A 13,494-nucleotide genomic window follows, 5' to 3' on the forward strand; every position below is an offset into this window, starting at 1 on the left:
AAAAGAGGTACAATCAGCTCTCCAGTCCAAGTGTCAGCCTCTGTGTTGATTCCATTTTACCTTATCTGACTGAAATATCCTGGTCCTTCACATGAAAATCAATTACATCATAACTCTTCCTCAGTCAGACCAACGGTACTTCTGAACAGAATACTACTAAACCATTGTCTCAGAACAGTGATTTTTCTCTAACTTTTCTAAACTGTCAGTTTAACTGCATTAAGGATATTATACATATTGTGTTTTTAACTGGGCACTGTTTCCAGTGTTCACGTAGACTACCTAGTCTACTGAGACAAATGTCTTGTTTTTCACAATTCATCACCATTACTGTACCTATGGAAAAATGTGTATTCTTTTTGTGCTGAACCCAACTTGAGGTTAAAAAGTACTATTTTTTAAATTCCCTAAATCAGTCATGGACATATTGTTATTAATCTTCTTTTAGTAAATCTTAGATTAATCTATACACATACGCTTTAAACCGCCCTCTACATTTTCTGCAACCCAGAGGAGAACTCCTTGTTATCAGGATAAAGAAAATAGAAGTGGAAGAAACCATAGTCTGTACTCCATTTGCAAAAAACCTTTGCGAATCTGAACTCCATGCCTAATAGAAATACAAAGTAAAAGTTAACATTTGAAAAGGAAAAAGTAAATGTAATACATATTGCATGAACATGTTATAGTTGTATAAATTCTCTGAAATCAAATGCTTTAGGAGAAGACATGGCTTGAGTTTATAACAAAGGCTGAGGTATATCAGATTAACCTCTGATCTGTAGCTGGGTATAAATGCTGAGATAGTTGGGTAGTGTTTAAAAGAGAAGTCAAGATAACTTCCAGTGATGTATCACTGGGCACCTCAAGAAATAAGTGGTGGAATTCAGCTGAATGTTTTTCAGAAAGGGCAATGTACTGTAGCTTTAGGATATCATCCCTCCACAGCACTTCACTTTCCCACTTCTCGCAGCCATGGAATTGGGTATGCAAGCCCCCTGCACAGCACGCAGCTCTCACCAGTCATTTCTTCATCTTCTGCAGCACTGCTTGCTCAGCTCATCACTTGGGTCACAGCAGTCAGTGGATTACAGGGGCGTATATACCTCATTTGAAATCTTTTCACACACAGTTACGCCGGGGGTGGTACCCCCTCTCGGCATCTTTGCTACAGCTCTGCTTATGAGGCTTAACAACATAGGATAGGTGCAGAAAGATACTCTGGGAGACCAGGAGTGTGGAGCCTTGTAAGTGAACTGAGTCAGGTCTGACACAAGAGGAAGAGCTTAGCTATAGATAACAGTCTAGTTACTATAGTGACAAAAGGGAGCATTTATTGAATCTGACAGTGTCCTTTTCAGCACTTGAAATAATACGTATCTTTTCTAAAATAACAATAAAATTTACAGTAGCAAAAAAAAGGCAAATGTGTAAACTGCGTATGCTGCTTTCTGGTATATGCATATTTATTTCACAAAGCTACAATGGGAAAAAACTGCAAAATACCAAGCCTGGTAACACGAAAAGAATGCATAAATAGGTATACATGAGCTGTTCCGTCAATGAACTAATGACTCACTCACACACTAACGCTTTCATGTAAGCTCTTTGGTTACCTGGCAATACGTGGAATAGAATCTGATCAGTAAGAATAGTTCTGTTTTTAAAATCACCTCCCAATTTCTGTTTTATTTGTAAACACCTACTGTTAGCCTCCTTTGTGACACAGCTCCCACAGAGTGCATAAAGAACTGCATTATCAATTATTTGCCTGGCTTCATTTCCCAGCTGTACATCAGTGTCACACTATGCATTAAAATAGTGGTCTTCATAAATTTTCCAGTAGGAAATAAAACCAGAATGATACTTTTTGAAGCCTAACTGAGGACTGATAATACAGACACACAATGTTTTCACTACTGCAAAGAGAGAACTTTCATACTGATAAAAATCCTTCCTGTTAAAAATTAGGAACAGGGTCCCTGGTAATTTTTTCCTAAGAGGCTTTAAAATTTCTTTTTTCTCAAGCCTTCAGTGTTCTCTACTTCAATGCATGTATTAATATTATTGTTTAATTCTTTTCTACTCTTGGATACTATTTCAAAGAAAGTTAACTGTTTGTTATCATATAGTATTTTCTTCAACTTTCATAAAATGATTGCATGTTTTAAGCTCCCTTCATCATGACATGTTTAATGCTGTGTTCTCCTCCTTTTTAAAAAGATTTTTCCCAGGTCTGAATCTTCATTTTAGACAACAGAGTTGTCATTACTCAACTACTATCCTGCGTGGACCTTTAATGCAGGCATTAAACGTTGATCTGTCTAATGGGTTAAATCCGTAGGAAAGAAGAGCTGGGAGGACGTGGTGTAATGCTAATGCAAAATAGCTAGAGGTGGCTAGCTGAGGAGGGTACTCAGGGTACCCCTCCAGGGTACTGTCTCGCAATGATTGCCCTGCATGTCAACGTCTCTTATCTCTGGCTTGGGAGAGTGACTTCTACAACGTGAAAGCTCATGTATATGCAACGCTCATTTAATCTTTGGCTGACTTGCTGATACTGCCGACAGAAGGGCGAGTTTGAGCCATCTGCAGTGGCCGCGTTCTGGTGGACAACTTTGCTGTAGGATCTGGGCCGAGATGGCCGACTCATTTCACACAGATTACCCAACAGCCTTCTTATATAGCAATGTTGGTTGTTACTGACCTGGGCTGGATTCAAACTGGCCGTTAAAGCATGAAAGGTTCCATATGCCAGTATCTCCCCTGAGCCATTAGGTGACATATGGTTTCATTCTGAGAAAAATGATGCTAAGCTGATCTGAAATTATGTATGCAAAGGTTAAAGGCATCTTTTGCTGTACCTTGTGGGAGCTTTTTACAGATATTTATATCACAGGGGAGAAATCCATCGTGTGGAAATTATAAATTCCCTCATTCATTTAGTATGCCTATTCATGTTAAATTGAATGATCAGTGGTATCCTAAAATGACTGAAGAAGCCTGTGTTTTTTTATTTGTTTTGTGTTTGTGGTTGTTTTTTGTTTTTTGGTTTTTTTTTTGTGGAGAGTGAGAGTAAAGATGGTTACATACTTATTTGTTCTGTTTTCATCCAGCTATGTTAATTGCTTATGAAAAATACGTCTATTCATTGAATTTTGATACACAGCTGCCATGTAACCTGTCGAGAGTTCTTGTATAGCCTGGCCAACAGGACTCCTACATCTGCCTTTGCTGCTTTTAGCTGATAGGGGCAGCTGAACTCCTGTTTCTGTAGTACTCCAAAATATGCTCAGAAAAGCTTTTGAGAAAATTTTAGGAGGTGATCGGAATAAGCTATCTACAATTGAAGATCATGTTGAAATTGTAATTTCTTCCAGGCTATGGATAAAATTTAAAATATTCAATTTTCTTTTCCCATTTGAGTGAATCCTGGTATCTAAACAACAGCACAGAGATTAGCTTCACCTAATTTACATTTCATGCAGTCCAGCAGAAAAAGAATCAGCAGACTACATTGCCTTCCCCCACCAAATTTTTATGAAATCTACTAAAACTGAGCTCTCGGTACATGAATATTTAGAATAGCATGGTGACCTCATAGCTAGGTCTTGACTGCCAGTCTGAAAGACACTGAGTGGGGGAATGGCCCAGATTAATTTTCCACTACTACTAGAGTTGCCCAAAAGTTTCAGTTGGAAGGGAAAAGAAGACTAGGAGGAGCCCAGGATCTCGACTTACTTACAAAAATCTGGTCACAAATATGTCTTCCAAGACTTTTGTCTACACCAGAGAATTACTGCTGTGCTTACCCCTACTAATTCTCACCTAAAATGCTTATGGCATAGTCATTTTATGTTGAAAATATGGCATGAAACCTGAAGCAGACCTGTTGATTTCACTGAGAATTTTGTTGTAAGTGTTTTTATTCTCCTCGCATTTCCTTCTTCTTAGTATACAATATAAGTGCAGATACTGCAGTGGGCATAGGAGACACGTCATTATTCTCAGACATGAGTCTACAACCGTTGCACCAAAGAAATGCTACTACTGATTCCCCTGAACTTTTGTTGTAAATATGTCCCCAGAAGAAGAAAATATGCTTGTTAAGGAAGGGAAATTATATGTGAAAGCATGCCTCAAGAAGAGGCAGAGAATGATTGAAGTTTCAAGAGAAAGCCATAGGAGAAAAGGTCTTTTATAAACCACAGAGAAGCCTGGAGCATACTCTGTGGGATCTGGAGGAAGAGATAAAACCAAGGAATAAAAAAATGTGCACTGATAGAATGATGTAAGCTACCAAGATAAAGAAGAAGTGGTTGTGAAGAATGAAAATATATATCAGACACCTGCTGGAATTAAAGGTGTGACAGACTAGGAACCGATTTAGAAAGGGATCCTGTCACTAACTATCAAAATCAGTTCATAAGCAACACTAATGGAAAAGGTGTTTTTGGTCTTTACTGCAAATAAGAGAAAATAGCATGTATTTTTGTAATTCAATTCCATATGTCATTTTTGTAAACATATTATAAAATAGTACTTAGCCAAAGAATTGGGAGTTGGGAATTTTAGACAACTGAGGATGGCCAAGTGAATTTGAATGGCTGGCTGCTGGAATAATTCTGAGGACTGAATATATGAAATACAGTATGTGTATTATCCCACACTCAGTATATTTTGCTTCAGTTTGTTTCTGTGCCATGTCACTCTTCTGTTTCTTTTTCTGTTCTATGCTATCAGGTATAATTAACTGCAGTTTGGTTGTTCTTTTTTCCTAGAGCCGTCTACAAAAGCTCCCACTCTGTGTGTCTGTGTAGCGCTCTTAAGCACAAACATGAAAAGAGCTGTCAAAAAAGCTGTCATGAGCTGGGCAGGGGCCAGTGCTAATTAACAGAAGGACTCAGAAGAGGAATAGTCTTATTCTGAGATCAAGCTTGGGATGTTTGGGCAGAAAAGAGCTAGGCAACACAGTCGTTTCTTTTAGTGTGAGAGCTCATAAAGCCACAGAGGAGGAAGCTGCAATAGTAAAGAGGAGATGAAGCAGATGCATGAGGATTTCGGTAGTGTTGCTCTTCAGGCAGTGGTACTCCAAACCTGCTGCTTTTTGGGCAGTAAGAAAGGAGAGAGGGCAGACAGCTCAAGGATCAAGGTCAAGGTTCAAAACTGGGTCAAATTTTTCAATTGCTTAAGTTTTTTGCAGTCTCGTTCAATTTTAAGTGTAAATCAGCACACTGTCACTTAATAGAGGCTAGAAGGCTTGATGGAACAGCTGGGTACGGAGTGAGAAAAAACCCATAAACTTACCTGCTCATGGGAGACAGAGAAGGAGAGAAGTTACTTGTGGCATTGCCCAAGTATCTTCTGAGTAGAAATGGCAGCTGAAGATCATTTCACTAAAACTGGTTGTACTGTCCCAAGACTGATTTGTAAGTTTTCCGTGGGAGGACAGGGCTGGTGTATCCCAAGGTGACTGCTTTCCGTAGGGAAAATTAATCATTTACATTCAGAGTCTAAAATACAGCTAAACTGTGTGAGCCTAAAGATTACATATGTCTCTGCAGAGTGCAAGCCAGGATCTGATATAAAATTTACACCAACAGTGGATGTAGAGGTTAGTAATGTGACTCAGGTTTTAAGCAGGTGGTTATTCTAGTGGATCTGCTCTGATTTTTGCTATTTTATACTCCAGGGCTATAAATCTTTACCACTTTCCAGTGTTTTACCCCTTAGAGAGGCTCATTTTTTTTTAAGTTACACGCTGATATAAATTTTAGAATAATTATGAACAGAACATGAAATGCATGCATTTTAAACCTTTTAACTTGATATAGTTAAACCAACACTTGGGTAATAAATGATTATTTTATGCAGGTTAACCAAAGTCTTTTTCATTTGTACATCTATTTCCAATAGGTGGCACTCCAACAATTTCTGTAAATGTTACGCTGTTTGAGTCTGAACTCTTGCAAAAGCAGAAGAGTCTGTGCAAATAATGAAAAAATGATTGTAGTTCTTTTATTTTAGACATCACACCAAGATCTTATGTGTTTATGAATTATATGTTCAAGGCTGTAAACTGGGGTAATGGCAGGGGAGGAGGAGAAAGAAATTTGTGGAATTGTTGGTTTATAAAATGTTGTGAAATGTGCTACGGTAATTTGATTTAGTATTCTCCAGTCATCCCCCAAGACTACTACAGTCCTTGCCCAGGAAGTCTGGAGTGCCTGGAGTGGAGGCAGCTTTCCTGCCTGGGGTGCTCTGGTGTTTGATTCAATGAAGGAGAGATTTTTCTGACCCTCAGAAGAACTGCTGCCAGTGAGCAAAAAAGGGAAAGAATAGAGTTGAAAGAGAGACCAGATTACAGGAGGATGCAAGAAGGAACTATGAGGCTGGATTTACCTAAATTCACAATAATGGTAAAGTATTCTGAGTAGGTCGATGTGCTTACCCCTAAAGCTGAGCTGACTCCAACTCCCCGCCATTCTTTGGCTGATGAATGAAGCTGGGGTGAAATGCTGGCAACACTGAATGTGACGGCAGAGCTCCATTAAGTTGTAAGGGCTGAGATTTTACCTTGTGGCACTTATCCTCCATCTATCTATAGCCATCACCTGTGCTACAGAGAATAGCAAAGCTATGGCAAAAAGCATAACTTGTTCTGAATGCTCTTTAAATCTAGTTTAGCAAAAAAAAAATAGTGCTTGTGCTTTGCTTTACGTGAAGCAAATTTGGTGACTCAGTGTAGTCACTCTGTAGTCACTGTGTGCCAAGCAGAAGAAGGGCATACAATTAAAAAGATTGGGGCATCACATTCCAGAAGAACTTGATCTGCCAAGCAGCAGCATTATGACTGAGACCTTGTTATGCTGCTGGTATTATATGTGTTTCCCATGGATCTTTAGTTTTACTCAGGATAATCAATCTTGCACAGTGAAACTTCGGCAAAGTGAAAAATAATGCCTTGGTGATTTCTTAGTTTATGGGTGCTATTTTAGACATTCAGCCTGTCATTCTGAGTAACGGTTCATCCTTCCCTCTCCCCAAAAGAAGCAAACTGAAGGTAAAATATGTTTCTGAGTTAACATACAGTGTATTAACAAACTGCTGGTTCCATTTCCTAAAGGATAGTTTGGCATGGTTAATGGAGGTGGCAACCAAAATCTCTGAAGGGTAAAAGTGTTTTCTAGCTAAACTTGCTGAAATCTGGCAAGCCAAAACCAGAGGTAATATTAATTAAGAAGTTTTGGCATTGTGTATATTTAGTTTCCTTTCTGCAGTAAAGGGCACTGAATTTGCCTTCACTGCAGATTTACTTGGAATACAGAGATCTTTACCCTATATTAAATGTATTATTTTTAATTTTGATGGGATGAGTGAGCATCAATATGCAAAAACAATACATAAACATGCATAGCCTGATTGTGGAGAGCTGTTTATCAGCACATAATAGGGAACTTTTTGGAACATTAACTGCATTGTAGAAAGTTTACCCTTTTGACAGCTGCTCAGTTTGCTCCTTTGCCATGCCCTTCAAATCAGGTTTGATCAGAGCACCTCACTGTCTTGTTGTGTTGTCTATATTTGTGTCGATCAATCTGTCACACCACGTTAAACAACACTACAGCTGGACTGTGCAATATACTTTATTTTTAGGTTTCTGGAAAAGGTTTGTGTCCTATATGAGAGCTATGGAGGAAAGGCATCATTATGGAGGAATCCTAATTGTAAATTGAACCACATAATTTCCTCCATCCCCAAATTAGCAGTATAAGGTAAGAGAGATTTGATTTCAAAAGCTGTGGCACTCTTCCCTCTGTTCCAGTTTACTTGTCCTTGATTCATCTGGAGAGAAAACAAGCATATTAAAAGGCAGTATAAAGCAGATAACTTCCATGTACTAATAAGTACCTCTCAGCCTCATAAAGGTTTGAAAACCCCAGCTACTTATCATGTTACATTCTTGCTTGTTGCCTGGTTTCAGATATCAAAGCAATATGATCATACTTGTCAGGAGAGGAGTGAATTTCTTGTTGTGCCTTCCTGGTGAAGGGTTCAACATTTTAGCTCCTCCTTTACCTCATCTGTTCATCCTTCTTGCTGTCCTATAAGGGCTAAGATTTGGCTCCTTTGATAATTTACTTGTTTTAATAAACCTGAAAAGTGGTTGATTGGGCTGCGTAGACTAACCCTGACTTTTCCTTGGTGCTGACCAAAATGGTTCACATAGGCTAGGTCTCTGTGACAGCTTCAGTGGCAGGTTTAGGACTCCCAGCAGATCAGCTATGTCAGATTTAGCTGCAGGAATTTTGGACGTTACCACCTGCCCATTTCTCCTTACCAGCTACAGGTTACTGCATTTCCTAGCCAGAATGACAGAATAGAAGTTGTGTCTGTACTTCAGTTGTCCCAGGTCAAGGACTTGTGTTTCCGTGCAAAACCTTCACTCTTGGCTTAAGCTGGTTCACCAAATTGTACCTGCATGGGCTGGGAACCTGGGAGACAGACAACTGGGACCAACAATTAGGTGCTGCAGTACCAAATCTACCAAAACATCTCTGTGGAAGCCCTAGAAAACACCAAAAATTGGAACTTCTGCCTTGTGTTGCACCAATAGATCAGTTTTCAAGCCACAGAGCAGCAGCTGCTTGGGAGAGAAGAAAAAATGAATTTACTATTTAGTTTCCATTTCTTAAAAAAAGGATTTGATCTATCCAGGTATTCTGACTCTTCTTCTCTCTCTCCTTTTGCCTTGAACTCATCAAAAAACATTTAAATTTAGCTTTTAGCTTGGCTATGAATAGATCTGTGAAATCATAAGTGGGGAAAATCTATATGCATAATTACTAAATATTTTTACATATACATATGCTGTATTTAATATTGATCTTTTGTACATTATGTTTAATATATTGAATATACAAATAATATTTTTGTTAATTATTGCTCAGCATTTTACTTTGTTCAAATGTATTTATATTTTTTGTGACAGTCTATGCCTATGCAAAGTTAATTTTTAACAGAAAGCATATCTTGCATTTGGTTGTATTGAAGAGCTAAGCTCTATGAATGTCTGTGCTATAGGAAGAAGGATTGGGTTTTTTTGACAGATTTTTTAAAATATGTGGTTCTCACAAATACAACTTGACATGAAATTTTAGGATCTTTTTAAGACTTCCTCAAAAAAGCAATACCATGTATGCTCTTGGAGTTCTGTATTATGATATTACAAAACCTTTCTTCAGGGAGTAGGTAAAATAATGTCGATATATTATCTGGCAGTTGGGGAAAGATGCCAATTAAAGAATGAATTCAGTTACCTGAGCTTATTAGCCTATCCCTAACTAGCAAGGCAAAAGCCCCCTGAGTTTTGGGAACTGAACTATATTGTGTTAAACTCTTTTCCCCTGTGAGAATAGCTGAGCTGCTTCTTTTAATGATGCTTCCTCTCTTTGGAGACAAAGAAATGTTAAATGTTGTCAGTAACCTCCTCCCAAGTTTCTCTTTTAGCTCTGTCTGAATAACTTTCTGCTTTTACTTATTCCCTTGATGCAAATTTTATTGAAATCTCAATTCCTTGTAAATTGGATCTCAAACTATCTTTTGAATTTTATCTAGAGGAAACATAAAGCTACTGAGAATGACTGTTCATTCTTGTCTCTCTCTTCATGCACTCTCAGTAACTCCATAGTGAATTATTATTTTACTAATTTCTGTGGCACCTTTACTCTGCTAGCTAACTAAGATATTTATGTCTTGTAGTGTGACTTGAAGGTCATTAACACTGGACTCTGAGGAACTGCCAATGAAGAGAGAATTTTTAAAAGTCAGGACTCCTCACCAGTCCTGCTAATTTGATGAAGGAGGCACACTTAATCGATTGAGATTCATTATGAATTTGCTGGATTTCGTCTGCTGCTAGATGTAGTCAAAACTAGTCTCAGAGTTTTGAATCCCCTGAAAGCAAGGGCTTCCCAGTCAACCCTCAAAGCTTCACCAGGACTACAGCCAGAAAAGGTTAGCCAAAAGATGACTGCTCATCCTCAGGTCACATGAATCATTGAATGAAAAAAGCAGGGGGCCAACTGCTGTATGTTCACACCACCACAAAGCTGGAAGCAAGAATGCATTGATTCGGTCTCCCAGGGGAGCTTCCAGGGTGTCTGGAAACACCCTGCACAGTTCTCAAGGCTAAAGGCAGCAAAGACATAAGTGAACCTTCTGGATGTAGCCCTAGATATTGAAGACCATTGAATCCAAATGATTTTTTGCACATGAATTTATTACATGTGCCATGAAATTGCTTGGTGTGGCTGCAGCGTATTTAATGACCTCAGTCAGGTGTGGCATAAGGCAATCTGAATGTGAAGACACACTGCATACCTCCTCCCCACTGCAGCTCCACTCCCACTTTCACTTACTTGATGTTTCATTGTGCCTACCCAAGGGGGCTTGTCAGACCCTCCTGGGCAAGCCAGGTCTCCCTATCCCAGCAAAGTCTCACCCAGGAAAAGTCTGGCTAGGTTTCTGCAACACCAGAGGATTGAATTAGCGATGTGCAGAGGCCTGCAGCCGCAGGGTGGAAGAGGCAGAGCAGATGCACAGGCAGGGCAGGGCGGGGACATGGCCTTTCTGGTAGCAGTGAATTGTTACAGTGGCTCAATTGTTTTGTGTGACTTTGAGAGCTCAAGAGGATGAAACTAGCGCAAGCCTCTCTTTGATAAAAGTAATCCTATAGAGCAATTTGCTTCTGGGGCAGGATAGAATCATCGGATCATTTAGGTTGGAAAAGACCCATAAGAAATAGTCTTTTGTCATCATTTGTTTGCAGTATAATAATTTGACTATTTTAACTTATCATCAGCACTGACAGCTCTTAAGATTCTGTCTCAGATATCAGGATGTTTAGTAAAAGCCTCTAGAGATCGAAAGACTGAAGACAGAGTGAAAGTCGTGTTTTAAGTCTGACTGGGGACTTAAGATGGAAAAGGTGCTTGAAGCCTGTGGAGTTGTAGGAAAAGGCCCACAAGCTCGAAACTCCAGAACAATTAAGAACTCAGCATTTTTAGTGATTGATCTCTTTATTTTTTTAGAAAAGTATTATGAATTTCAGGAAGGATAGTCCATGAAGTTTGAATGCCAGGGACTGGCAGTATCAGGTGTTTTTCTGTGCTGTTTGGGTTAAAAATCCGTATGACTTTAATGGCAACTCAACCATAAATTCTGAGAAATGTTAACATAGGGAAAAAGGGCACCTGAGAAAGCAGACTTCAAAGAACACATTCAAAATTTTCATTTAAACAGTCTTTTGCTTGTCTAGAGAAATAGACAAAACCAGTTTAAAAGCTTTCTTTTCTGGCTCTTCTGGTTGGCTCCAGAGCACCTGTTAGTCTGCTTAGTACTGTGCCCTGGCACTGTTGCCATGACTTTCATTTCCATCTTCCATTTCTCTCTTGCTTATACATTCCTCCTCTTGTCATAGAGCTGCATGGGAACACCAAAGAGGAACTTTGCCTCACTTGCACTGACTGGGATTTGTCCTGTGACTGCCCCACTGCCGCAGCTGGTTGCATTTGGGACTGACATGAGAGCAGCCAGCAGTTCTCAAGCAGCACCTGTCACATGCAATTTCAGGGTGACAGGGAAGAGAAAGTCAGGGTGTATCTAGATTCCTGTCCTCAGAGCACCTTCCCACATTGCTGCCTAGCGGGGTGTTGCTCTCACTGCTGATAACTGAAAGGCAGCTTTAAGTAGTTGGGGGTGAAAAGAAGATTGGGTGGTAGCTTTGGGTCCTAGCCCTGCTAGCAGGACGGCGGTTGTGGAGGCAGCTACGTTGGGTGGCCATCCCTCTCACATGGCCTTCTTGCACAGATCTGTGTGTCTCTTTGGCACTTGGAGAAGATGGCAGAGCCCCCTCTCAGTGACACAGATACAGAGGTGTGAAACATATCCTGCAGGAAAAGGCAAAACTTGGTTCCAGACTGAGGGAGCAGAAGCTCAACTTTCCAGTACTATCATGGGGACTTGAATGTTTCTTCTCTGACTTTGCTCCTCTGATACCCCTCCTCCCAAAACCCCCACCCCCCAAGAAACAACAGAAAACCAAATCAAAAGATAAAAAATCTTTTGCTCTGGAAGCAGCTTTATTTTGTCTTTAGAGCTTCCTAGAACCTGTGTGCCTGAGGCTGCTAGGGGGATGTGTTGGATCAGTGTTTTACATTCCCTAGCATGGTTTTCCTTTCTGATGTGTTCCTCCTATGGCTGGCAAGAACACCAAACATTAAGAAACCAGGACATAGAGCACTGTGTCTGTGTTGCATCCAGATTGGAGATGGGGCTTTATAAACTGACATTTTCCTATACTTAAGAGTGGAATTGCTGAAACATTTAGGATAGTGTGTCTGCAAGTATTTTTATTTGGAATAGAAAAACTTATTTTTAACTGTAATTCCAGTCCTCTGTGTGGAAGGCTTTCATTGTTTCAGTTATGACTGATTAAATGATGCTGCTAGAAAAACTGTGTTTCTCGCAGGTAAAATTCACATACATGTGTTTAGCTTGGTCTACTTTTTAATTGACGTGTTAATCTGGAGTAATTTGAAGCATCTGAAGGCATAATTGACTGCTTTTATTTCTCTTTGTTTTCAATGATTAGAAATTAATTTTCTGAGACAAGTCTTTCAAGAACTATTTGCTTGTTAGAAAATGTATGTGTGCAAGTCAGCAACTGCTCTGCAGCTTAGGAGATACAGCTTGCAGAGCAGGGATACATAGTAATTACATTCCAGATCAGAGCAAAGCTCAAAAAGCCTGTCACATTGACTAGAATTCATGCTAGAAGGCAGTATTTTTCCCAATTCAAATTTTGCTCTTGTCTCTTGACGACATAAAGTTCCTCTGTTCAAGAATCCTGCAGCCTAGCTGTGGATTCTTGTTGCCTACTTGCCAATAGAAATAGCAGACTTTCTTAAGGTGCATTGAGGACTGGCAGCCAGGAGAATTTACACTTGGATGGGAGCCTTTACAATTGAATGCTAGAGATTCCAGGTAAGAGGGTACCTGAAAGAGAAGATGGCACTGGTGGAACTAGGCAGTGTACCTGCTCAAATTTGCTGTCTTTTGTTGAAAACAGTAGCTCACATCTAGCAGTATTTGGGCTAGTCAATATTACACTGTACAAAACTAGCTTGCTGGGAGAGACGCTAGCCTTGTCACTGGGGCTGGCTGTTTTCCCTGGTGATTCCAGGGCATGTAATGGCAGTGCTCAAGTTAAACTATAAATATAGCAGTTAGTCTAGTTGAAGATGTATTTCTTTTCTGCATCCTTAATCTTTGTAGTGATATATTAACTGAGAGCTGTCAAAATGCCTGCAGTAAAGCTGTAAGATACACCTGTACCTACTTTAAGATCTTCTTCACAGGTGCCTTGGAATAAAAAAAACTGTTTTGGTTTTGAGATAAAGAGGATATCCTTTAGTGCATCCACCAATTAAA

Source organism: Platalea leucorodia (genome assembly GCF_965183815.1).
Source record: "Platalea leucorodia genome assembly, chromosome: Z".
Lineage (NCBI taxonomy): Eukaryota > Metazoa > Chordata > Aves > Pelecaniformes > Threskiornithidae > Platalea > Platalea leucorodia.